Genomic DNA, 27,931 nt, shown 5'->3' on the forward strand with positions numbered 1-27,931 from the left:
TTTAGACAGTTACATGGATAAGATGGGTATGGAGGGATATGGGCCAACTGTGGGCAATTGGGACAAGCTTAGTGGTAAAAACTGGGCAACATGGACAAGTTGGGCCGAAGGGCAAGTTTCCATGCTGTAAACCTCTATGACTGTATCCCAGTTAAATTACTTTATTGCTAAAATGATTCCAGAATTATGAAAGGATTACACGCTATGAAAAAGTGTTGCTTTGCACTTTTGTTTTGACTGATATGGTTCTCTTTATAAGTTATGTCAGCTTGGCCCAGTTGACAAATGCTTGCATCTCATTCAAAAGGTTCTAGGTTCAAGGTCCACCCTAAGCATCAAGGCTGGCACTACCGTGCAGTACTGTTGGAAGTACCACCTGATGGGCAAAACATGAATCTAATTTTCCACTGTTGGCAGGATAGGAATGGGTGCTGGCACAATTTGAAAACTTTGATTTGATTTATTATTTTCACATGTATTAGTATACAGTGAAAAGTATTGTTTCTTGCGCGCTATACAGGCAAAGCATATCGTTCACAGAGAAGGAAAGGAGAGAGTGCAGGATGTAGTGTTACAGTCATAGCTCGGGTGTAGAGAAAGATCAACTTAATGCAAGGTAAGTCCATTCAAAAGTCTGACGGCAGCAGGGAAGAAGCTGTTTTTGAGTCGGATGGTACATGACTTCAGACTTTTGTATCTTTTCCCTGACGGAACAAGGTGGAAGAGAGAATGTCCGGGGTGCGTGCGGTCCTTAATTATGCTGGCTGCTTTGCCAAGGCAGCAGGAAGTGTCGACAGAGTCAATGGATGGGAGGCTGGTTTGCGTGATGGATTGGGCTACATTCACAACCTTTTGTAGTTCCTTGCAGTCTTGGGCAGAGCAGGAGCCATACCAAGCTGTGATACAACCAGAAAGAACGCTTTCTATGTTTGCCTGTATGTGTGTGTGCTTGTGTGTGTGTGCATGTGTGCGTATGTGTATGTATCTATGTATGCCCATGTGGCTGTGTGCTTGTGTGTGTGTGCATGTGTGTGTATGTGTATGTATCTATGTATGCCCATGTGTGTGTGTGTTTGTGTGTGTGTGTCTGTGTATGTGTCCATGTTTGTGTGTGTGTATATGCATCTAAGTATGCGCGCATGTGTGTGTATGTGTGTTTAAGGGGAGGCAATGACCTAGTGGTATTATCGTGAGACTATTATTCCAGACTAACTCAGCTAATGTTCTGCGGACCCGGGTTCGAATCCCGCCACAGCAGATGGATTCAATAAAAAATATCTGGAATTAAGAATCTACTGATGACCATGAAGCCATTGTCGATTGTCAGATAAACCCATCTGCTTCATTAATGTCCTTTAGGGAAGGAAATCTGCTGAGCTTACCCGGTCTGGCCTACATGTGACTCCAGAGCCACAGCAATGTGGTTGACTCTCAACTGCCATCCAAGGGCAACTAGGGATGGGCAATAAATGCTGGCCAGCCAGCGACGCCCATGTCCCATGAATAAAAATAATGTGATTATGCATCTATTGTGCTGTGTGCATGCGTGTATGTGCACACATATATACACATCTGTGTGTATATATATATATAAATCATAAAATCGTAGAATGCCTACAGTGCAGAAAGAGGCCATTCAGCCCATTGAGCCTGCATTGACAACGATCCCACCCAGGCCTTATCCCTGTAACCCCATATATTTACTCTACGAATCCTGCTGACACTAGTGGACAATTTATCAGGGCCTAATCCACCTAACCCGCATATCTTTGGACAGTGGGAGGAAACTGGAGCACCTGGAGGAAACCCACGCGGATACGGGGAGAACGTGCAAACTCCGCACAGACAGTGACCCAAGCCAGGAATCGAACCTGAGTCCCTGGCGCTGTGAGGCAGCAGCGCTAACCACTGTGCCATTATGCGGCCCTGATGTGTACATGGGCGTGGATGTGTGTGTAAATGTGTGGGTTGTGAGTGGTCCACAGGTATAGACTGAAGTGACTGTTGTAAAAGCCACTTCTGATTTGTATCTGAGCCTACATGCCAAAGAATATCGTAAATGTCTTTTAAAGAGTCATATTGTAATATTGCTTCGAGTAGACCCCAGCGCTGCAAAGGAGCTGCATGTGTTTTGAATTTTGCTTTGATTCATTGTATAATGCTATTCTCATCTTTCTGCCTGGAGGCTCCAGTTAATGGCTCTGTCCGATGCGCTGGTGGACACAAAGCCTTGAGTAATATATTACAGGGAGTTTCTTCGTATTGCATTAACAAGAATCTGCTGAGTCTAAAGAAAGGCTCCTTCCTGTTGCAATTAGGGCAACATTCGGAACAATTTTCCCCTAATGCCCAGCTGTGGTCCCTCAAGGCCAGGAGTGCGATTAGATTATTTGCATCATTGAGCTAAACTGTGGGAATTGCTGCTGGAAGCAAAACGAGACCAGAAAAAAAAGAATCACTTGATGAAATCCCTGATCTTTATGTAGCTGTTCAAATATTTTCTTCGCACTTGCTTAACCACGCTTGCTGTTGACCTAACAGAGCAGAGCGATGTGGTGAAGAACAATGAAGGTGGTGGGCTTACTCGGAACTGAGCCCTGTTTCCATGTTGGAATATCCGCAGTGGCATCCAGGAGCATTGATGTGGCTGAGGCGATGGCCTAGTGGTATTATCGCTAGAAATCATAGAAATCATAGAAACCCTACAGTACAGAAAGAGGCCATTCGGCCCATCGAGTCTGCACCGACCACAATCCCACCCAGGCCCTACCCCCATATCCCTACATATTTTACCCGCTAATCCCTCTAATCTACGCATCCCAGGACACTAAGGGGCAATTTTAGCATGGCCAATCAACCTAACCCGCACATCTTTGGACTTAGCAATCCGGAAACTCAGCAACTGTTCTGGGGACCCGGGTTCGAATCCCACCACGACAGATGGTGGAATTTGAATTCAATAAAAAATATTAGGAATCTGCCGATGACCATGAAGCCATTGTCGATTGTCGGAAAAACACACCTGGTTCACTATTGTCCTTTAGGGAAGGAAACCTGCCGGCCTTACCTGGTCTGGCCTACATGTGACTCCAGAGCCACAGCAATGTGGTTGACTCTCAACTACCCTCTAAGGGAAATTGAGGATGGGCAATAAATGCTGGCCAGCCAGTGGCACCCATTGTCCCATCACTAAAAAAAATGTGTTTATGCATCTATCGTGCCTGTGTGTATGTGTACACGTCTGTGCGTATATTATATATATATAAATCATAGAATCCCAACAGTGCAGAAGGAAGCCCATTGAACCTGCACCGACAACAATCCCACCCAGGCCCTGTCCCCATAGGCCCACGCGTTTACCCTCCTAATCCCCCCGACACTAGGGGCAATTTATCATGGCCAATCCACCTAACTTGCACATCTTTGGGCTGTGCGAGGAAACCGGAGCACCCGGAGGAAACCCACGCAGACACGGGGAGAATGTGCAAACTCCACACAGACTGTGACTCGAGCTGCGAATCGAACCCGGGTCTCTGGTGTTGTGAGGCAGCAGTGCTAACCACTGTGCCACCGTGCGGCCCTGATGCGTGTGGATGTGTGTGTAAGTGTGTGGGCTGTGAGGGGGTCCACAGGTATAGACTGAAGTGGCTGTTGTAAAGGCCACTTCTGATTTGCATCTGAGCCTACATGCCAAAGAACATCGTAAATGTCTTTTAAAGAGTCAAATTGTAATATTACTTCAAGTAGACCCCAGCGCTGCAAAGGAGCATGTGTTTTGAATTCACAAATAAATGAAAAAAAGAGCCCTGGGTTGAGTTCTGTTGGGGAAGGACTCAGAACGTACTCGAGTTGTCAACATGCCAGGATTGCCCTAGGTCTCCAAAAGATGAAAGGTTGGCACAGTGGCCCAATGGCTAGCACTGCTGCCTCACAACGCCAAGGACACAGGTTCGATTCCTGGCTTGGGTCACCGTCGGTGTGCAGTTTGCACATTCTCCCCGTGTCTGCGTGGGTTTACTACGGGTGCTCCGGTTTCCTCCCACAGTCTGAAAGATGTGCCGGTTAGTTTGATTGGTCTTGCTAAATTGCCTTTAGTATCTCAAGATATATAGGTTAGGTGGATTCTTGGATTAAGTATGTGGGGTTACAGGATAAGCCTGAGTAAGGGTTGCTGCAGACATGGTGGACCGAATGGCCTCCTTTTGCACTGTAGGGATTCTATGGCCGGAACCCTACTGCCTCGCCCGCTCAGAAGCGGTGTGGACGAGAGTCCGACAACAGAAATCTCTGTTGACCTTGGGTGGGAATTTCCAGCCTCGCCCGAGCGAGGCCGTAGAATCCCGCCCTGTGTCTCCAGGAATTAAAACCTCGCACTATTCCCAGTGTCCTGGGTCACATTTATCCCTCAATCAACATTGCAAAAACAGATGACCTGGTTGCCATCACACTGCTGCTTGTGGGATCTTGCTGTGCACAGATTAGCTGCCATGTTTCCAACATTGCAACGGTGATTAGACTTCAAAAAGTATTTCTTTGGCTGCAAAGTGCATTATAAATACAAATCCGCTTAATTTTGTAAGTTAATGAATGCTAGCAACAATAATTCCTCGGCTTGTATTCCCATCCCCTTCATTTGAAAATCTGGCATTCCCACTTACTTGGCATTGTCTGCAAACTTAGATATTTGCGGATAAATATTGTGTAAACTGACTGAAGACATTGGCTGAGCAGAGCTCCAGTGTGCAGAATCAGTGGCACAAATTTGTAGCGTTCCCTCTGACTGTTGCCCACATCCCACGAGGCTCCATTCCAGCAGGGAACATTTCATAGAATCCTACAGTACAGAAGGAGACCATTTGGCCCATCGAACTGGCACTGACAACAATCCCACCCAGGCCTTATCCCCATAACCCCACATATTTACCCCAGCTAATCCCCCTCACACTGAGGGGCAATTTATCATGGCCAATCTGCCTAACCAGCAGATCTTTGGGCTGTGGGAGGAAACCAGAGCACCCGGAGGAAACCCTCGCAGACACGGGGAGAATGTGCAAGCTTCACACAGACAGTGACCCAAGCCGGGAATCGAACCCGGGTCCCTGGCGCTTTGAGGCTGCAGTGCTAACCCACTGTGTCACCATGCTGCAATGTCCTTCTATTTCAGCACCTCCATGTGAATCGTATGGACGTTGTGAATGGTAGGTCTATGGGATTAATCCATGGGTAATCAAGTGACTTTTGTCGTAAAAGCCTCAAGATAAAAGGTGAACCAATCAAAGAAAAAAAGGATCTGCCTTTGTGTTAAAATCATAGAATCCTACAGTGCAGAAGGAGGCCATTTGGTCCATTGAGTCTGCATCAACCACAATCCCACCCAGGCCCTATCCCCATAACCCCATACATTTACCCTGCTGTCCCCCTGACACTAAGGGGAAATTTAGCATGGCCAATCCACCTAACGCTCACATCTTTGGACTGTGGGAGGAAACTGGAGCACCCGAAGAAAATCCACACAGACAACGTGCAAACTCCACAACAGACAGTGACCCAAGCCGGGAATCGAATCCGGGTCCCTTGCGCTGTGAGCGCTAACCGCTGTGCCACCGTGCCACCCACGATTGCTAATGCTATTGATATTTAAACTACCACTGTCTCCCAGCCCCTATTTTCATTTAGCCACGGTAAAAAGTCTGACAACACCAGGAGACTTCTTACCGTGCCCACCCCAGTCCAACGCCGGCATCTCCACATCATGGCTTCATTTAGCCAGTTTGTTAACCTGATTTGCAACTTCCAGATTTATCACAAAGAGCTCACACTTTCACCACACATTCCTTCAGAGGCAACTTAACTGCTTTATGAACATTAAGTCAGATATTTGCTACATAACCCATAATTCATCATTATCCCCTCCCAATTCTGCTAAAGCTTCATGGAATTCAGATAAATCTGTTGAGCGTGACTTGCTATTTTATGGAACTCTGTTGGTCTGGAGTTGCCACCTTCGGTCTTGTGGAATGCATTTGGATTAATGCTGCTTACAATGCTCCTTGTACAAAAATTATATTCAAATTAATCCACTAACAATTATGCATCTGACCTTCGTGAAATATATTAATAAATAGTCCAAAGATGTGCAAGTTAGGTGGATTGGCCGTGCTAAATTAGTGTCTACCAAGATGGGTAGATCAAGGGGGATTAGCAGTGCAAATACATGTGGTTATAGATAGGCATAGGGCCTGGGTGGGATGCTTTGTCAGAGAGTCAGTGCAAACCTGATGGGCCGAATGGCCTCCTGCAGGGATTCTATCAGGAGTTATTTTTAAAGATGTATTAAGCTCAAGAAAACTCAAGCTTATAGCAAGGAAAAATCTCATAAGATGCTATATTCTATCCACTTTCCTATGCCCCAGAAAGCTGGACAATAAGTAAATATCCGTGGAAGAAAAGAGTAAAAAAGTTTATTCATCAGTCACAAGTAAGACTTATATTAACATTGCAATGAAATTCCCCTAGTCACCACAGCCCAGCACCTGTTTGGGTCAATGCACCTAATCAGCACATCTTTCAGAATGTGGGATGAAACCAGAGCACCCGGAGTAAACCCACGCAGACACGGGGAGAACATGCAAACTCCACACAGGCAGTGACCCAAGCCAGGAATCGAACCCGGGTCTCTGGGGCTGCAAAGCAGCAGTGCTGACCACTGTGCTACCGTGCCACCCACAAAGAAGATACAAGACAGGGACTAACAAGCGGTTGCTGTAGGGAATGGATGAATATTTCAGGCTGGTAATTCAATCGGTAATTTGGAAAAATTGTCTTGATCACCTTCAGGGGTCAAAGGGGAAGCTTGATAGTGTTTTAGTTTCTTAAAACTTGTATCTTTTACAGGGTGGAAGAGAAATAAGTTGTCTAAAAGTCCATGACAGAGCAGGTTATCCATGGTGGGTTGGGAGTAATGGATTCACAGGCCACTTGGGTCATTTTCCTCTTTGCATTCCCCAGTTTATGACCCTGAGATGATGCAGTGAGGTACGTCTTCGAGACACATTGGGCCTGATTTTACCATTTTCATTCTAAGTGCTGAATCTGGGCGTAATGCAGATCCGACTTCGAAATCTGCCTTCAGGCGCCCCTCTACGCTCTCAGCCATCTCCAGTCCCATTTGCGCTGTGGGCGGGGCTTAGCGCGGCCGAAACGATCGGAGCTCTGAACTGCGCATGCGCAGTTAGAAAAAAATTTGAAAAAGCGTGCCCGTGTCGGATTGCTCCCGGGACGCAGAAAGCGGAGAAAGCGGTCCGAGAGTGACAAGCGGGAGTGATGGACCCCACACACATCACTGTCCCCCTTATCACCCCCCCACTACCCACACACATCACTGTCCCCCTTATCCACCCCCGACTACCCATACACAACGCTGTCCCCCTTATCCACCCCCCCACTACCCACACACATCACTGTTCCCCTTATCCACCCCCCCCCCCGATTACCCACACACATCACTGGCCCCCTTATCCACCCCTCCACTACCCACACACATCACTGTCCCCCTTATCCATCCCCCCACTACCCATACGCATCACTGTCCCCCTTATCCACCCCCCTGCTACCTAAACCGATCGCCACCACTGCCCCCCCCCTCCCCACCGATCGCCCACAGAGTGGCAGCGGACCCCCCTGCCTCCCCACCAGAGATCCATCTGCCCCCCCAGACCAGAGATCCATCTGCCGCCCCTACCAGAGATCCATCTGCCCTCCCCACCACCAGAGATCCATCTGCTCCCCCCTCCCCCCACCAGAGATCCATTTGCCTCCCCACCAGTGAGCGATTGGGCCTCCCCCCACCCCCGAGATACATCTTACCCGCCTCCCTCCCCCCCTTGCCCCCCAGACAACGATCTGGCCTCACTCCCCACCCCCCCCAGAGAATGGTCTGGCCTCACCCCCCCCCCCCCCCCAACCATACAACGAACTGGCCTCACTCACCCCCCTCGACAACGAACTGGCCTCACTCCTCCCCCCCAGAGAATGGTCTGGCCTCACTCCCCCTCCCCTCCAGAGGAACATCTGACCCGCCTCCTCCTCCTCCTCCCCCCCCAACCAGACAACGATCTGACCTCACTCCCCTCCTCCCCCCTCAACCAAAGAATGATCTGACCCGCCTCCTCCCTCCCCCCCCCACCACTGATCTGAGTCAGAGAGCCGTTGGAAGCTCTGAACGCGCTCTTCAGCAGCTGGAGCATCCGTTTCAGACTTTTATTTAGCAGGTCCATTACGGCGCGGTTCCGGATTGGCAAACACGGTGGTAAAGGGGGAAATGCTGATAAAGCTGGGCGGGCAGTTCATTATTTCAATTTAAATGCATGGAAATGCATTTACATCGCCATTGCGCCCGTTTTGGGCACGAATCGAATGGCCGCCATTCCCGGGTTTCGGTAAAGTGGCGATCTGCGCGGACGCGGGTGCGGATCGCGATAATGGCCTCTCACCCGACTTTACCACGTTTTCGCGCCCGAAAACGGGCGTGACGCAATGGTAAAATAGGGCCCAATGTATTCACCTCAACTTCCTCCCTGCGTAATTGCTGCAGAGGTGGATTAGTGCTTCCGACTTGATTTGATTTGATTTATTATTGTCACATGTATTCGTATACATGTATTATTATTAGTATTATTTCTTGCGTGCTATACAGACAAAGCATACCGTACATAGAGAAGGAAAGGAGAGGGTGCAGAATGTAGTGTTACAGTCATAGCTAGGGTGTAGAGAAAGATCAACTTAGTGCGAGGTAGGTCCATTCAAAAGTCTGATGGCAGCAGGGAAGAAGCTGTTCTTGAGTCGGTTGGTACATGACCTCAGACTTTTATATCTTTTTCCTGATGGAAGAAGATGGAAGAGAATATGCCCAGGGCTCGTGGTGTCCTTAATTATGCCGGCTGCTTTTCCGAGGTCCCTTAAAAGGTGAAGGGGGAAAAGTTTGTGCGGAACCGTTAGAAATGGCGGAGCTGCTTAATGAATACTTTACCTCGGTATTCACGGTGGAAAGGGATCTGGGTGGTTGTACTGCTGGATTGCGGAGGACAGAAAGGATCGAGCATGTGGACATAAAGAAAGAGGATGTGTTGGAACTATTGAATGGCATCAAGGTTGGTAAGTCGCCGGGACCGGATGGGATGTACCCCAGGTTACTGTGGGAGGCGAGGGAGGAGATTGCGGAGCCTTTGGCGATGATCTTTGCATCGTCGATGGAGACGGGAGAGGTTCCGGAGGATTGGAGGATTGCGGATGTGGTCCCTTTATTCAAGAAAGGGAACAGGGACAGCCCGGGAAATTACCGACCGGTGAGTCTAACCTCAGTGGTTGGTAAGTTGATGGAGAGGATCCTGAGAGACAGGATTTATGATCATCTAGAGAAGTTTAGTATGATCAAAAGTAGTCAGCACGGCTTTGTCAGGGGCAGGTCGTGCCTTACGAGCCTGGTTGAGTTCTTTGAAAATGTGACCAAGCACATTGACGAAGGAAGAGCGGTGGATGTGGTCTATATGGACTTCAGCAAAGCGTTCGATAAGGTCCCCCATGCAAGACTTCTTGAGAAAGTGAGAGGGCATGGGATCCAAGGGGCTGTTGCCTTGTGGATCCAGAACTGGCTTGCCTGCAGAAGGCAGAGAGTGGCTGTGGAGGGGTCTTTCTCTGCATGGAGGTCAGTGACCAGTGGAGTGCCCCAGGGATCTGTTCTGGGACCCTTGCTGTTTGTCATTTTCATAAATGACCTGGATGAGGAAGTGGAGGGATGGGTTGGTAAGTTTGCTGACGACACCAAGGTAGGTGGTGTTGTGGATAGTTTGGAGGGATGTCAGGGGCAGGTCGTGCCTTACGAGCCTGGTTGAGTTCTTTGAAAATGTGACCAAGCACATTGACGAAGGAAGAGCGGTGGATGTGGTCTATATGGACTTCAGCAAAGCGTTCGATAAGGTCCCCCATGCAAGACTTCTTGAGAAAGTGAGAGGGCATGGGATCCAAGGGGCTGTTGCCTTGTGGATCCAGAACTGGCTTGCCTGCAGAAGGCAGAGAGTGGCTGTGGAGGGGTCTTTCTCTGCATGGAGGTCAGTGACCAGTGGAGTGCCCCAGGGATCTGTTCTGGGACCCTTGCTGTTTGTCATTTTCATAAATGACCTGGATGAGGAAGTGGAGGGATGGGTTGGTAAGTTTGCTGACGACACCAAGGTAGGTGGTGTTGTGGATAGTTTGGAGGGATGTCAGAAGTTGCAGCGAGACATAGATAGAATGCAAGACTGGGCGGAGAAGTGGCAGATGGACTTCAACCCGGATAAGTGTGTAGTGATCCATTTTGGCAGATCCAATGGGATGGAGCAGCAGTATAAAATGAAGGGTACCATTCTTAGCAGTGTAGAGGATCAGAAGGACCTTGGGGTCCGGGTCCATAGGACTCTTAAATCGGCCTCGCAGGTGGAGGATGCGGTCAAGAAGGCGTATGGCGTACTAGCCTTCATTAATCGAGGGATTGAGTTTAGGAGTCGGGAGATAATGCTGCAGCTTTATAGGACCCTGGTTAGACCCCACTTGGAGTACTGCGCGCAGTTCTGGTCACCTCATTACAGGAAAGATGTTGAAGCCATTGAAAGGGTGCAGAGGAGATTTACAAGGATGTTGCCTGGATTGGGGGGCATGCCTTATGAGGATAGGTTGAGGGAGCTTGGTCTCTTCTCCCTGGAGAGACGAAGGATGAGAGGTGACCTGATAGAGGTTTACAAGATGTTGAGGGGTCTGGATAGGGTGGACTCTCAGAGGCTATTTCCAAGGGCTGAAATGGTTGCTACGAGAGGACACAGGTTTAAGGTGCTGGGGGGTAGGTACAGGGGGGATGTCAGGGGTAAGTTTTTCACTCAGAGGGTGGTGGGTGAGTGGAATCGGCTGACGTCGGTGGTGGTGGAGGCAAACTCGTTGGGGTCTTTTAAGAGACTTCTGGATGAGTACATGGGATTTAATGGGATTGAGGGCTATAGATAGGCCTAGAGGTGGGGATGTGATCGGCGCAACTTGTGGGCCGAAGGGCCTGTTTGTGCTGTGGCTTTCTATGTTCTATGTTCTATGTTCTATGTCAGAAGTTGCAGCGAGACATAGATAGAATGCAAGACTGGGCGGAGAAGTGGCAGATGGACTTCAACCCGGATAAGTGTGTAGTGATCCATTTTGGCAGATCCAATGGGATGGAGCAGCAGTATAAAATGAAGGGTACCATTCTTAGCAGTGTAGAGGATCAGAAGGACCTTGGGGTCCGGGTCCATAGGACTCTTAAATCGGCCTCGCAGGTGGAGGATGCGGTCAAGAAGGCGTATGGCGTACTGGCCTTCATTAATCGAGGGATTGAGTTTAGGAGTCGGGAGATAATGCTGCAGCTTTATAGGACCCTGGTTAGACCCCACTTGGAGTACTGCGCGCAGTTCTGGTCACCTCATTACAGGAAAGATGTTGAAGCCATTGAAAGGGTGCAGAGGAGATTTACAAGGATGTTGCCTGGATTGGGGGGCATGCCTTATGAGGATAGGTTGAGGGAGCTTGGTCTCTTCTCCCTGGAGAGACGAAGGATGAGAGGTGACCTGATAGAGGTTTACAAGATGTTGAGGGGTCTGGATAGGGTGGACTCTCAGAGGCTATTTCCAAGGGCTGAAATGGTTGCTACGAGAGGACACAGGTTTAAGGTGCTGGGGGGTAGGTACAGGGGGGATGTCAGGGGTAAGTTTTTCACTCAGAGGGTGGTGGGTGAGTGGAATCGGCTGACGTCGGTGGTGGTGGAGGCAAACTCGTTGGGGTCTTTTAAGAGACTTCTGGATGAGTACATGGGATTTAATGGGATTGAGGGCTATAGATAGGCCTAGAGGTGGGGATGTGATCGGCGCAACTTGTGGGCCGAAGGGCCTGTTTGTGCTGTGGCTTTCTATGTTCTATGTTCTATGTCCCAGGAAGTGTAGACAGAGTCAATGGGTGGGAGGCTGGATTGAGTGATGGACTGGGCTTCGTTTATGGCCCTTTGTAGTTTGTTGCGGTCTTGGGCAGAGCAGGAGCCATACCAAGCCGTGTTACAACCAGAAGGAATCTGTATATGTAAAGTTTGATGAGAGTTGTAGCTGACATGCCAAATTTCCTTAGTCTTCTGAGAAAGTAGAGGAGTTGGTCTTTGGACAATGTTTAAGTCCCGAGTCATCTTTTCAGGGGCTCTGTTCCTCAGTCAGGTTTTGTGGTACAGCTGTCACCGTTGGAGTTAGGAGGCTGTTATACAGCAGGTGTTTTATATATCAGAGTTCCGCTGGTGGACCCGATCGTTTCATTCATCAGGTGCAGTCTGGGTCTGCTGTGCGTTTCTAACACATGTTCTGTGTTGATTTCAGGGACTCTGTACATCATGCCTGTAGTGGGTATTTTTTAGCAATAAACAGACAGGAAACTGGAATGAGTTGCAATGGATCCAGATGATCTCATTGTTGCTTGTGGGAGTTTGCTCTGCACACACTAGCTGCCATCTTTCATACATTACAGGAATGATAGACACTTCACCAACAGAAATGTACTTTGTTAGCTAAGTTCTTTACGATGACTCAAGGTTGTGCTCGACAGGGACCCGGGTTCAATTCCCGGCTTGGGTCACTGTCTGTGCAAAGTCTGCACATTCTCCCCCGAGTCTGCATGGGTTTCCTCCGGGTGCTCCGGTTTCCTCCCACAGTCTGAAAGATATGCAGGTTAGGTGCATTGGTCATGCTAAATTGCCCCTCAGTGTATCCGAACAGGCACCGGAGTGTGGCGACCAGGAGATTTTCACAACAACTTCATTGCAGTGTTAATGTAAACCTACTTGTCACACTAATAAATAAATTTAAACTTAAAAACTTCAACTCAAACTTATAAACCCAATTTAAAAAAAATTAGTTCCTTCTTTCTTTTCCACCTTCAAGTCTTTGCTGATTCAGGTCATGCTCGATGCATTCACTCCCAGGTCAGGGTTGTACACATTATCTGGCCATAACCATAGAATCCCTACAGTGCAGAAGAGGCCATTCAGCCCATCAGGTCTGCACCGACTATCTGACAGAGTATCTTACCCAGGCTCTCTTCCCCCATCATATTCCCACAACCCCTACACATTACCAATGGCTAATCAATCTGATCTACCCATCTTGGGACACTAAGGGGGAATGCGCCTAACATCTTTGTGGAGGAAACCAGAGCACCTAGAGGAAATCCACGAAGTCACAGGGAGAACGTGCAAATCCACACAGACAGTTGCTCACAACCAGAATTGAACCTGGGTCCCTAGCATTGTGAGGCAGCAGCGCTAACCATAGAATCCCGACAGTGCAGATGGAGGCCATTCTGCCCATTGAGTCTATACTGACCACAATCTCACCCAGGCCCAATTATTGTAACCCTCATTTACCCTGCTAATCCCCTTGACACAATGGTCAATTTAGCATGGCCAATCAACTTAATCCACACATCTTCGGATTGTGGGAGGAAACCCACGCAGACATGGGGAGAACGTGCAAACTCCACACAGATAGTGGCCCGAGGCTGGAATTGAACCTGGTTCCCTGGTGCTGTGAGGCAGCAGTACTAACCACTGCGCCACTCTGCCGTCCTGGCCTCTTAAGACCTGGAGAATGGCAACTCCCTCAGTAGGAACTGTCCACATTGGACTGTCCCCCTCTCCACCCCAATCGTGCCTCGAAATAACCATGTTCAGAGTGTTGGGGCTGTTTTTAAAAAAAATACATTCTTGAGGTGTGAGCATCTTTGGCAAGGGTGCAATTATTGCCCATTCCTAATTGCCCTTGACACGGTGGTGGTGAGTCACTTTCTTGAGTCATGGTAGTCAATATGGTGTGGGTGCACCCAGCAGCGCTGTGATGGTGTTTCAGGGTTTTCACCCCGAGGTAGTGAAGGAATGCTAATATACAGTAAAACCCCTATTACTTGGCACTATACCCACTGGAATTCTCTATTAATCAGAATTCTGGGCTGCCGGGTCTGTTTTTTGCCTTGAGCTGTCTCTCAGAAATTGTTGCTAACACTTGTTCCCCTTCAGTCCCACGCTTACACAACTGCTAAGAGTTGTCAGACTCATGGGTAGGTGTTAGCTGTGACCTGTACTCTGGTCTCAGCCTCCTACTGTTCTGCAGCTCCACATTCCCGCAGCGCCATTCACTCGATTTTCATAATCCCGTGTCCCTTGTGAGACCCCAACACCCACCTCACCGCAAGGTCATCTTGGAGCTGTCTGAGCAGATGCAAATGCGGAACTCACCTTACATCTTAGTTATCTGGCATATCTGATACATTTGGCACCTCTCTCCCTATTTCGTGAGCCTGCCACAGACATCTCAGAGAGGGTGGCATGGTGGCACAAGAGTGACACGGTGGCACAGTGGTTAGCACTGCTGCCTCACAACGCCAGGGACCCGGGCTCGATTCCCAGCTTGGGTCACTGTCTGTGCGGAATCTGTACGTTCTCCCCGTGTCTGCGTGGGTTTCCTCCGGGTGCTCCGGTTTCCTCCCACCGTCCAAAAGACGTGCTGATTAGATGGATTGGCCAAGCTAAATTGCCCCTTACTGTCAGGAGGACTAGCTAAGGTAAATGTATGGGGTTATGGGATGGGGCCTGGGTGGGATTGTGGTCGGTGCAGACTCGATGGGCCAAATGGCACTGTAGGATACTATAATTCTATTCTATCTTAATGTGGCAAGTAAAGAGGGTGTGTGTCTTGGAGGAGAACTTTCAGCGGTTACCCTTGACCTTTGAGGTGGCAGAGGTCGCAGGTTTAGAAGGTGCTGTCGAAGGAGCCTTGGTGAGTTCCTGCAGTGCTTCTTGTAGATGGTACACACTGCTGCCACTGTGTGTCAGTGGTGGAGGGAGCGAATGTTGACAGTGGTGGATGGGGTGATGATCACGCAGACTGCTTTGTTTTGGATGGCGTTGAGATGCTTGAGCGTTGTTGGAGGTGTACCCATCCAGGCAAGTGGAGAGGAACTTGCAGGTAACGTACCTGCTCCCCCCAACACACCATCGTGCAATCCTAGGACTTTCTGTAACCAGATTTTTCCCAAGCATCCAGCTTCCAGCAAGCTACAAAACTAAGCTCTTATCCACAGGTTGGAAGGTCCTGGCCCATTGTAAGTGGTGCAGAGATTTGATTGGATAGTTTCAGTTTTTACATAGAATTGACAAGACAGAAGTAGGCCATTTGACCCCACAGAGCTGTACTATCATACTCCATACTCCATACAAGCCTCTTCACACCCTATCTCATGTATTCCTATCAGGATATAAGCCTTCTGCCGCATGTACCTATCCAACCTCTCCTTAAATCCATTATTACTATTCACTTCAATGGGGAATGGTGGCACAGTGGTTAGCACTGCTGCCTCATAGCACCAGGGACCCAGGTTCGATTCCAGCCTCGGGTCACTGTCTGTGTGGAGTCTGCATGGGTTTCCTCCGGGTGCTCCAGTTTCCTCCCACAGTCCGAAAGACGTGCTGGTTGGGTGGATTGGTCATGCTAAATCCTCCCTCAGTGTACCCGAACAGCCGCTAGAGTGTGGCGACTAGGGGATTTTCACAGTAACTTCACTGCGGCGTTAATGTAAGCCTACTTGTGACAATAATAATTTACTTTAAAAGAGTAAATGTTTTGCATTCCATATTACTTCTTCAAAACTGAGTTCCTGCTGAGTTTCTCCCGCATTTTCTGCTTCCTACTCACCCTGTCCATACCCCTCATAATCTTATGCACCTCAATCATGTCCCCCCTCAGCTTTCTCTACTCTAGAGAAAACAATCCAAGCCCTTTCTGTCTCTCCTTATAGCTCAAATGCTCCACCCCAACTGGTAAAGGTCACAGTACCTGGAAAGTGTTGTCTAAGGAGTCTTGGTAAATTGCCGCAGTGCATGTTACAGATAGTACACAATGCTACCACTGTGCATTGGTCGTGGACAGAGTGAATGTTTAAGCTGGTGGATGGGTTCCAAACAAGCAGACGGCTTTATTCTAGATTGTGTTGAGCTTCTTTAAAGTTTATTTATTATTGTCACAAGTAGGCTTACATTGACGTTGCAATGAAGTTACTGCGAAAATCCCCTAGTCGCCACACTCCGGCGCCTGTTTGGGAGAATTTAACATGGTCAATGCACCTAACCAGCATGTCCTTCGGACTGTGGGAGGAAACCGGAGCACCCGGAGGAAACCCACGCAGACACGGTGAGAATGTGCAAACTCCGCACAAAAGCCAGCATAATTAAGGAGCCCACTCACCCCGGATATTCTCTCTTCCATCTTCTCCCGTCAGGAAAATGAAACACAAGTCTGAGGTCACGTACCAACCGACTCAAGAACAGCTTCTTCCCTGCTGCCATCAGACTTTTGAATGGACTTACCTTGCACTAAGTTGATCTTTCTCTGCACCCTAACTATGACTGTAACACTACATTCTGCACTCTCTTGTTTCCTTCTCTATGAATGGTATGCTTTGTCTGTATAGTATACAAGAAACAATACTTTTCACTGTATACTAATACATGTGACAATGATAAATTAAATCAAGTAGTGACCCAAGGCCGGGAATCGAACCCGAGTCCCTGGCGTCATGGGGCAGCAATGCTGCCCACCGTGCCGCCGTGCCACCGTGCCACCGTGCCGCCTCTGAGTTGCACTCATCCAAGTGAACAGCTAATGTCACCATTTGCATGGTGGCTTTTTGACTTTTGAATAGAATCGAGATTTATAACCAGATTGTAAATACGGCTCCAGTTTCAAACTGCCTGGGGAACTGGACATTCCTCAGACTCTTAAGGGTGGTAAGTGAACTGGGTATTATCTGTATCATTCTCATCTAAATAGCACTGTGGAAAGTCCAAGCAGTTAAACTGTAAAGGGCTGTTGAGTCAGCTCTCCACAATAAAGGTATATTTCTAAACGAGCTCTTTATAACAGCAAAGATCGACAGAACAGTGGGATTTTCTTTCCTTTACTGAGTTTCTAGCGGAGAAACAAAGATTTCTTTTTGAAAAGAAGGTCTACTTGAGAGATTGCACTTTTGTCAAAGAGCTGTTAAGTGTAATGCAATAGTCTGGCATTACAGGATATGAAAGAACATTTAGCGCACAAAGAGATGAATGATAGCCTGAAATTGCTTTGATTTGTTATAAATCATCAGATAGGACTTGAGGGGAAATGGTTTATGCAACATGTTGTTAGGATCTGGATTGTGCTGCCTGAGATGTTCCAGGAAGCAGATTCAGTCTTGACTCTCTAAAAAGAGTTGGATATTGACATGATTTGTCGAGTTACAGGGAAAGATCCCGGGATTGGGAGTAACTAGATAGATCTTCCAAAGAGCTGACACAGACATGATGGGCTGAAAGGCCTCCTTCAATGGTGTATCATTCACCAATTGTAACTATATGATCTTCAGTGCTTCTCCTGACGCGTGGAGCCACTGTCTTCACTGGCTGAGTGGGTGGCATAGTGGTTAGCACTGCCACCTCACGGTGCCAGGGATGCGGGTTTGAGTCCAGGCCTGGGGTCACTGTCTCTGCAGAGTTTGCACGTTCTCCCCGTGTCTGCATGGGTTTCCTCCGGGTGCTCCGGTTTCCTCCCACACTCCAAACATGTGCGGGTTGGGTGGATTGGCCATCTTAAACAAAACAACCAGGAACCTATTCCCTTTTGCATATCCAACATGTGTCTTACATCGTCAAGGGGCCTGGAGGGTGGCAGGGGATGTGGGTGAGTTGGGAGGTGGAAGGACGAGGAGCTAAGCCACCAGCCTGGGTAACGCTGAGGCCAAAAGTCCAGGGGAGTAGCCAAACTTACCAGAAAATCCTCCAAAGTAGCGTTAACCCATGAACTGTGTGGTCCTGTAAGTCCAGATTGCACCTGAGCCTAATCACAGTCTGTTTGTGCTCAGGTCAAAGTGTACGGTGGGCGACATGGTGGCACAGTGGTTAGCACTGCTGCCTCAGGGACCCGGGTTCAATTCCCGGTTTGGGTCACTGTCTGTGCTGAGTCATCAGTAGATTCTGTAAAGTTGGACGGTGTGACCTTGCCTCATTGAGTGAGGGACATCCGGCAAATAAGGAGTCACGATTCCTCAGCAGGCATTAGGGAATGATTAGACACACTTGTTACAGATAAAAGATGGTAGATAAATGGAGGGGACCCACAACAGTCCTGAGTTACCATCACTGCAAGGCCGAGAGGACAGTGCATCCCTCAGGCCTTTGTTGGGGTGTGTACCATGCCTTGGGAACATCTTGAAAGGTCAGGCCTTTTAAAGAGATAATTCCCCAACATACTTTAGAGACAGGTAGAGGGTGGGGGGTGGGGAGGTGGGGAAATATGCACTGGCTCACCTTACTGGTATGGAGTCAGCAAAGCAGTTCCAGCTGTGGTGTGATGGTGATCGATGGTGTCTAAGTGGTATTTTATAGTCAAACACTCAAACATAATCACAAACCGCCCAGCAAGCTGGATCCCAGATCAAAGGTGAGAATGGATGGATGAGGAATGTCTTAAGTCAACAATAAATAAAGAAATTATCCAAAAGACAGTGGCAGCAAGTCACTTCATTGTGCTTTTTTTAAACGATATAATATTACTATTAACAGATGGAATGGTGGTGGATAAAATGTAAAACCCGTACTCTCTGAGGTTCTGCTGTCATTTTTTGGCTTATTTTTCTTGCGAGTGTAAGAAGGAGACTTTAGGCGGGATTTTACAGCCTTGCTCAGCCCGAATTCGCAAAATCCTGCCCGAGGTCTACGGACCTTTCCGTGTTCTGCCGCCCCTCGCCCGCTCCAATTCCCGTGGCGGGCGGGGTGGTAAAATTCCGGCCTTCGTCTGCACCCCTTTTAGCTGCCACGGAGCATCCCAAAGCGTTCTCCAGTCAACGAAGGGCTTTTTGAAACATTGGGCGGGATCTTCTGGTCCCGTCGGTGCAGACTCGATGGGCCGAATAGCCTCCTTCTGCACTGTGGGGATTTTGTGATCCTATGAGTGCGTCTAGGGCAAGGGGAGATGGACTAAGGAAGTAGAATAACAAAATAAATGTTAAGAAAGAATAAGAGACATTGGCGGGAATTCTACCGCCCTGCCTGCCACGGGAATCGGAGCGAGCGAGGGGCGGACAATGGGAAGGCCCATTGACCTCGGGTGGGATTTTACGGTTTTGTGACGAGCTGTAAAACCACGCCCATTAAAGCAGAAACCAGAGGAGAAATTTGCTGTTGAAAGTAAGATAATAACATTAACCTTTCTTGTAAGATGAACATGAAAAGGAATATTAGCTGCAGAGTGGAAGGAGAGGGATCGAGAGACAGGATGGTGGGTGTGGGGGGGAAGGGGATGTGTGGGAGGGTTTGACATTTCCTTCACAACTGTAAGGATGCAGGAAAAGGTTGACAGTGTTCCTACACATTGGCCGCAAGTGAAATCTTTCCTGACTCAGGGTGAGAGATTCCATTCAAACCAAGAATCATATTCTTCACCAAACTCTCTTCCAAATCTCTGCAAATTGTCTCATTACAGTTTGGGTTCCTGTAACAAAAATAGTGGGTTAGCACGGCTGCCTCACAGCGCCAGGGACCCGGGTTCGATTCCCGGCTTGGGTCACTGTGTGTGTGGATTCTGCACTTTCTCCTCGTGTCTGTGTGGGTTTCCTCCGGGTGCTCCGGTTTCCTCCCACAGTCCGAGAGAAGTGCTGGTTAGGTACATTGGCCATGCTAAATTCCCCCTCAGTGCACCCAGGTGCAGGAATGAGACGACTAGGGGATTTTCACAGTAACTTCATTGCAGCGTTAATGTAAGCCTACTTGCGAGACTAATAAATAAACTTTAAACTTTAGAAATAAAATTCCTAAAGTGCAGAAGGAGGCCATTCGGCCCATTGTGTCTACACTGACTCCCCGAAAGAGCATCTTACCCAGGCACACGCTCCTTGTCCTTTCTTAATCCCGCACATGTAACATGGCTAACCCACCTAACCTGCACAACTTTGGACATGAAGGGGCAATTTATCATGGTCAATCCACCCAACCTGCACATCTTTGGACTGTGCGAAGGAAACCAGAGCACCCGGAGGAAACCCACGCAGACACGGGGAGAACGTGCAGACTCCACACACATACAGTCACCCAAGGCTGGAATTGAACCTGAGTCCCTGGCGCTGTGAAGAAGCAGTGCTAACCGCTGTGCCAACGTGCCGCCTCTTTTGACTACATGAAAACTTCTGAATATATACCCGGACATCTCGAGAAAAGCAGCCAAGAACTTCAGTACTTTACAACAATGAGATTTTGTACTTATGCTGCACCTTCAACATAGTTCAAGGTGTTACAGGAGTGTTATCAAACTAAATATCACATCAAGTCACATGGGGCGATGTTAGAGCCAATAATCAAGGGTTTGGTCGAGAGGCAGCTTTCAAAATCTCTTCAGGGAATCTCTTTAGCTTTTGCAGAGTCCAAAGTTATCACCATTTTCTGTCCAATTCTTCATTTTGCAACAGATATAAAGAAAGCAGCCTGAGGTTTGTGTTTAACTGACACAAAACACATTCAACAACTTTACTGACTGTGTTTTCCATTGGCCAATGAGTCCAAACTTAATCATATCTTCCTGTCCATCCCCTGGGGAAGAGCTAAGATTGCTACAGACCTACCATGCTGTCAGGGCCTCCACCAGTCCCTGTGTGCGTAGAGTTTTGGCTGCGACATCTTGGCCAACATGGGAGCAGTGACATCAGATATTCCGAGGCCTTTGATCAAACACAGCAGCAACAACATGCTCACTAACCCCGCTGGTGTCTTCAACAACCAGTGACGAACCAATCATAAACTGGCCTTCCGCGCCATTATCATCAAGCTTTCTGTCAGACTTATCTTCAGGTGACAACAGGTGTCTGGAGTAAAGTAAAGTTTATTTATTATTGTCACAGGTAGGCTTACATTAACACTGCGATGAAGTTACTGTGAAAAACCCCTAGTCGCCACACTCCGGCCCCTGTTCGGGGACACTGAGGGAGAATTTAGCACGGCCAATGCACCTAACCAGCACGTCTTTCAGACTGTGGGAGGAAACTTGAGCACCCAGAGGAAACCCACACAGACACAGGGAGAACGTGCTGACATCACACAGATAGTGACCCAAGCCGGGAATCGAAACCAGATCCCTGGCGCTGTGAGGCAGCAGTGCTAACCACTGTGCCATGCGCCGCCCTGAGGCTCCCAGCGAAAGCATGAAAACACCTTGCGATCCATTGAAAGGACAAAGCTTCACATCAAGCAGGATGGTTCAAACACTTTATAGCACAAAAAAAACCCTGCTTTGTCAGAGCATGTTTTAAAATTCAGAGCGCTTAAAAAGCCTCATTGATGCCAAAAAAACCTTCAGTCGACCGTGGCCTTGATATGTCATCCATTATTTATGACTTCCTCAAGAGAGACAAGGTATAACACACTTTAAGTCAATCAGCACTATTACACCTTGAAATGTAAATGGCTCCCTCACTGATGAAGAAACTTTTCTTTCAGATAGAAACACAGTTTACAGTTTCTCTTATGTTAAGTATAACGCTGTGGCTTCACCTAGCTTCAAAACCATGATCATCATAAACCCAATGGCAACACTGCTAAATCATTCACGAAGTCATTCATCAAAGACTATTTCCTCGGGTGGATGGAGCTATTACAAGGGGGCATAACTATAGGGTTCATGGTGGGAGATATAGGAAGGATATCAGAGGTAGGTTCTTTACGCAGAGAGTGGTTGGGGTGTGAAATGGACTGCCTGCAGTGATAGTGGAGTCAGACACTTTAGGAACATTTAAGCGGTTATTGGATAGGCACATGGAGCACACCAGGATGATAGGGAGTGGGATAGCTTGATCTTGGTTTCAGATAAAGCTCGGCACAACATCGTGGGCCGAAGGGCCTGTTCTGTGCTGTACTGTTCTATGTTCTATGTTCTATGAAGTGGAGATGCTGGCGTTGGACTGGGGTTAACACAGAAAGAAGTCTCACAACACCAGCTTAAAGTCCAACAGGTTTATTTGGTAGCAAAATCCACTAGCTTTCAGAGCGCTGCTCCTTCGTCAGGTAAGTCATTACCTGATGAAGGAGCAGCGCTCCGAAAACTAGTGGATTTTGCAACCAAATAAACCTGTTGGACTTTAACCTGGTGTTGTGAGACTTCTTTCTACATTCATTAAGGCCACTGCAGAAGCTTCTAGCCTTCATGAAGCCGGCTCAATTATTCTGCTGCTGTCCATCGCTTTATAATATTTTCTCGTTCATTGGATATGGGCGTCACTGGCTAGGCAGTGCTGGGTGCTACTTCTCCAAGGTTTTGAGATGCCTACTGTCCATAGTCCACGCCTCTGAGCCACACAGGAGGTGGCTCTGTAGACCATGAGCTTGGTGCTGAGTCTGAGGTCCTGGTCTACAAACACACTCTTCCTCAGGCGACCGAAGGCGGTGTTGAACCTCATCGTCAATGTCTGCCTTTGTTGGCAGTAGGTTTCTGAGGTGTGGAAAATGGTCCACGTTGCCCAAGGCCTCGTTGTAGAATTTGATAACCCAGCGAATGGGGTAAACATAGAAGATAGGGGCAAGAGGCCCTTCGAGCCTGCTCCGCCATTCATTACGATCATGCCTGATTGTCCAACTCAATAGTCTAATCCTGCTTTCTCCCCATAACCTTTGACCCCATTCGCCCCAAGTGCTATATCCAGCCACCTCTTGAATACATTCAATGTTTTGGCATCAACTACTTCCTGTGGTAATGAATTCCACAGGCTCACCACTCTTTGGGTGAAGAAATGTCTCCTCACCTCCGTCCTAAATGGTCTACCCCGAATCCTCAGACTGTGACCCCTGGTTCTGGACTCCCCCACCATCGGGAACATCCTCCCTGCATCTACCCTGTCTAGATCTGTTAGATTCCCCCTCATTCACCTGAACTCCAGCGAAAACAATCCTAACCTAGTCAATCTCTCCTCATACATCAGTCCTGCCATCCCCAGAATCAGCCTGGTAAACTTCACTGCACTCCCTCGAGAGCAGGAACATCCTTCCTCAGAAAAGGAGACCAAAACTACACACAATACTTTAGATATGGCCTCACCAAGGCCCTGTAAAGTTGCAACAACACCCCTGCTCCCGCACTCGAAACCTCTTGCAATGAAGGCCAACATGCCATTTGCCATCTTTACTGATAGCTGCACCTGCATGCTTACCTTCAGCGATTGGGGCACAAGGACACCCAGGTCCCGCTGCACACTCCCCTCTCCCAATTTACAGCCACTTAGGTGGGGGGAGGGGGGAGGGTTGGGGGGGTATGGGGGGGGCAGTGTTGTGTGGTGGAGGCAGGTTGGTAGAGGACTTTGTTTTACGGATGTTTGATTTGATTTATTATTGTCACATGCATTCGTATACCGTGAAATGTATTGTTTCTTGCACGCTATACAGACAAAGCATACCATTCATAGAGAAGGAAACAAGAGAGTGCAGGATGTAGTGTTACAGTCATAGCTAGGGTGCGGAGAAAGATCAACTTAATGCGAGGTAGGTCCATTCAAAAGTCTGATGGCAGCAGGGAAGAAGCTGTTCTTGAATCAGTTGGTACGTGGCCTCCGACTTTTGTATCTTTTTCCCAAAGGAAGAAGGTGGAAGAGAGAATGTCCAGGATGCGTGGGGTCCTTGATTATGCTGGCTGCTTTTCCGAAGCAGCGGGAAGTGTAGACAGTCAATGGATGGGAGGCTGGTTTGCGTGATGGATTGGGCTACATTCATGACCCTTTGTAGTTCCTTGCAGTCTTGGGCAGAGCAGGAGCCATACCAAGCTGTGATACAACCAGAAAGAATGCTTTCTATGGCGCATCTGTAAAGGTTGTTGAGAGTCGTAGCTGACATGCCAAATTTCCTTAGTGTTCTGAGGAAGTAGAGGCGTTGGTGGGCTTTGTTAACTATAATGTCCGCACGGAGGGATCAATGTCTAAGTCTGGGTGGATGGCGATCAGGATCCCTCCACTCCAACTGGTAGGAATCGCACCGCATTTCCCAATGGAGACCACAGTGTTTCAGGAGAATTGCGCCCAATGTGCTTTAGGCTTTGGGGTGGGGTTTAAACCCACAGCCTTCTTAATCAAAAGTGCAAGTGCCGTGGCTGACACTGATCCTATATTAACCTCCCATTAGATTAGGACTGGGAGCACAGAGTCTGTTGATTAACTGTGATCTGAATAATGGCAAATTTGCACTTACATTTTTAATTATAAAATGAGAGTTATTTCAGAGCATAAATTGCCCCTTCGTGTCAGGGGGATTAGAAGGATAAATACGTGGGCTTGTGAGGATAGGGCCTGGGTGGGATTGCTGTCAGTGCAGGCTCGATGGGTAATTCCCCGATCTCGTTGGCAGTGGGGCGGGAATGGACAAGATCAGAGAGACCCGCCCAAGACTCTTTCCTGGTAGAATCAAGTGACAAGAAATAATCTGTTGGGGTACACTGAGGGCGAATTTAGCATGGCCAATGCACCCTAACCAGCACGTCTTTCACACTGTGGGGGCAAACCGGAGCACCCGGAGGAAACCCACGCAGACACGGGGAGAACATGCAGACTCTGCACAGACAGTGACCCAAGCTGGGAATCGAACCCGGGTCGCTGGCGTTGTGAGGCAGCAGCGCTAACCACTGTGCCACTGTGCCGCCCTGTGTCAAGTGCATTAGGAATTTATGTCACTGGAGACTGAAGGAGAATGTTGGTTCCTCCAAGGGGTTAATGGATAAGGAGCAGTTTTTTTTTCTATTTACGCTTTGCTAATCTCCAGTGACTGTGCAGGTGATTTCAAAATACACCAGTCGAAAGGCAGCGATAGCTCACCTCTGGACCATCCCCACCCTAAGGCATTCCTACTTATTTTTTTGTATGTGTTGTGTTATCTCTCAATGACTCTGGCTCGGACCCAAGCCTGGGTCACTCTAGATTTGGCTGCATATGATTTGGGATTTTGGGATCGACAACATGTTGGTCTCAGCGCTTGCCCGAGTGTGTGTGGCTGTATTTGTTGAGGATCTGTTTTCAAAATAAGAAAAGTTGATTCCTTCCCCCTCCCTGACCCTCCTACCCCTTCCCCCCCTCCCCCAGTACCACAAAGTAAAACCTCTCTCCCTCGTTCATCTCCCCCCAGTCCCCTGCGTGCATATTGGAAACAGGAGCGTTCTTCGAGGAGAAAGGCAAGAGAGCAAATTGATGGATCTCCCTATGCAGTTAAGTGAACATTATTGTTACTTTGTTTTCCTATGTTATCTGTAAATCAACCGTGTTTTGACAATCTTGGAGGACATATTTACATTTTGCAAGTCGTGTATTGAAGTCGAGTGCCTGATTTGCCTCTGAAATGAGCTGGAAGTTGGCATATCCCTGCCCGTCAGCCTTTTAAAGGCAGTTCAAAGAAGAGGAAAGATTGGAATTGTGTTTTACGTAGCCCCAGAATTATTTCCTTACAACCCTGCTGCTCTGGAGATCTGCAGCATTAACTCAATGCGGGTCTGTCTGCTGATCACAGAGAGAGAGAGAGAGAAAGAGAGGGAATCAGTTTGGACTGCAGTGCAGCTAGGCACAGCGCAACTTGCCTTTTCCCTGCGATGTTGAGAACAGTACGGCAATTGGATCCAGAGTGGATCATTCAACATGGGGTTCGTGTAAAAAATAAAGAGAGTGTGACAGAATCAAGGGATTTGAGTTGATTTATTATTGTCACATGTATCGGGATACAGTGAAAAGTATTGTTTCTTGCGCCCTACACAGACAAAGCATACCGTTCATAGAGAACATACGGGAGAAGGAAAGGAGACAGTGCACAGTATAGTGTTACAGTCATAGCTAGGGTGTAGAGAAAGATCAGCTTGATATAAGGTAGGGCAGCACGGTGGCACAGTGGTTAGCACTGCTGCCTCACAGTGCCAGGGACCTGGGTTAAACACCAGGCTTGAGTCACTGTCTGTGCGGAGTCTGCACGTTCTCATCATGTCTGCGTGGGTTTCCTCCGGGTGCACCGATTTCCTCCCACAGTCCCAAAGACATGCTGGTTGGGTGCATTGGCCATGCTAAATTCTCCCTCAATGTACCCAAACAGGCACTGGAGTGTGGCGACTAGGGAATTTTCACAGTAACTTCATTACAGTGTTAATGTAAGCCTAATTGTGACTCATAAATAAACTTTAAATATAGGGGAGAAGGAAAGGAGAGGGCGCAGAATGTAAGGTTACAGTCATAGCTAGGGTGTAGAGAAAGATCAATGTAATATATGGTAGGTCCATTCAAAAGTTTGATGGCAGCAGGGAAGAAGCTGTCTTGAGTCCTTTGGCATGTGATCTCAGACTCTTGTACCATTTTCCTGATGGAAGAAGGTGGAAGAGAGAATGTCCGGGGTGCATGGGGTCCTTGATTACGCTGGCTGCTTTTCCGAGGCAGCGGGAAGTGTAGACGGAGTTAATGGATGGGAGGCTGGTTTTCTTGATGGACTGGGCTTCGTTCACAACCCTTTGTAGTTTCTTGCGGTCCTGGGCAGAGCAGGAGCCATACCAAACTGTGATACAACCAGAAAGAATGCTTCCGTTGGAGCATCTGTAAAAGTTGGTGAGAGTCATAGAGGACATGCTGAATTTCCTTTGCCTCCTGAGAAAATAGAGGCTTTGGTGGGCTTTCTTGGCGTGGAGGGACTAGGACAGGTTGTTGGTGATCTGGACACCTGGAAACGTGAAGCTCTCGATCATCTCCACTTCATCCCCGTTGATGTAGACAGGGGCATGTTCCCCACTACGCTCCCTGAAGTCGATGAGTGAGATGTGGTGGAAAGGAGTTTTGTGTGAGGAGAGTTCTGCCCTGCGGCTGTTCTTCTAACATGGTGGGACCTCTGTATCGACTTAGTTCAATGATGAGCGGCGCACAGGAGAGACCATTTCCCACTGACCTAACTAAACCAGACAAGGCTCGGCAACTCCTTGAAGGATCCACCATCCCGTCGCCTATCTGAACTTCGACTGGTCCGCAGCATACACTGTACCTGACGTGCGGAGCGTCAAATACAAGGAGGGGTTTTAACTTGGCTCTGCTGCTAAAACTGCTGAGACGCTGAATGATTGGAAGTTGCTATTTTCTTAACAGATTGCGGTGGTAAAATCTTTCTATTTAAAAGCGTCAGTGTAAATATTCGGTGGCTCAGCTCTGAAAGAATCGCAGAACAGACTCAAACAGCCAGAAGACATCAATGCCGGAATTCTCCTGCCTCACCTGCCCGAGGCTCGTAAGATCCAGCCCAAGGCCAATGGAGAATGCCATTCTGCGTGCCTCGTCCGCCCCAATTCTGGGGCAGGCGTGCCAGTAAAATTCCGGCCTAAATGTCCCATTGCCACTCCAGCTACCTTATTTTAAAGGAACTCTTCTGTACTGTTGCTGCATACCCACTGGAATTTGTGTCCCTGTATCTCAGCTAGAGGACTGACATTAAGGCCGGAATATTACCACCCTGCCCACCACGGAAATCGAAAGCTTATTCATTAATCACAAGTAAGGTTTACATTAACACTGCAATGAAGTTACTGCGAAATTCCCCTAGCCTGTTTGGGTCAATGAACCTAACCAAGCACGTCTTTCAGAATGTGGGAGGAAGCCGGAGCACCCGGAGGAAACCCACGCAGACACGAGGAGAACGTGCAAGACAGACAGTCACCCAAGCCGGGAATCGAACCCAGGTCCCTGGCGCTGTGAGGCAGCAGTGCTAACCACTGTGCTACCGTGCTACCCTGAATTGGGATGGACAATGGGAAGGTTCGTTGACCTCGGGTGGGATTTTACAGAT

The 27,931-nt window shown here is 48.3% G+C and overlaps 1 protein-coding gene across 4 annotated transcripts in view; it reads left to right on the plus strand.

Annotated features, from left to right (window-relative positions):
- Nucleotides 1–27,931, plus strand: part of sema3b (sema domain, immunoglobulin domain (Ig), short basic domain, secreted, (semaphorin) 3B) — a 293,085-nt gene that overhangs the window by 71,953 nt on the left and 193,201 nt on the right. Inside the window, exon 1 of one of the 4 annotated variants that reach the window (XM_078209938.1) lies at nt 25,067–25,337. The exons of the other annotated variants lie outside the window; for them this stretch is intronic. The gene's annotated coding sequence lies outside the window, so the exon portion shown is untranslated. Of the gene's footprint in view, nt 1–25,066; nt 25,338–27,931 lie in introns of those variants that run through there. 4 annotated transcript variants of the gene reach the window in all.

The sequence above is a fragment of the Mustelus asterias genome, chromosome 3 (genome assembly GCF_964213995.1).
Source record: "Mustelus asterias chromosome 3, sMusAst1.hap1.1, whole genome shotgun sequence".
NCBI lineage: Eukaryota > Metazoa > Chordata > Chondrichthyes > Carcharhiniformes > Triakidae > Mustelus > Mustelus asterias.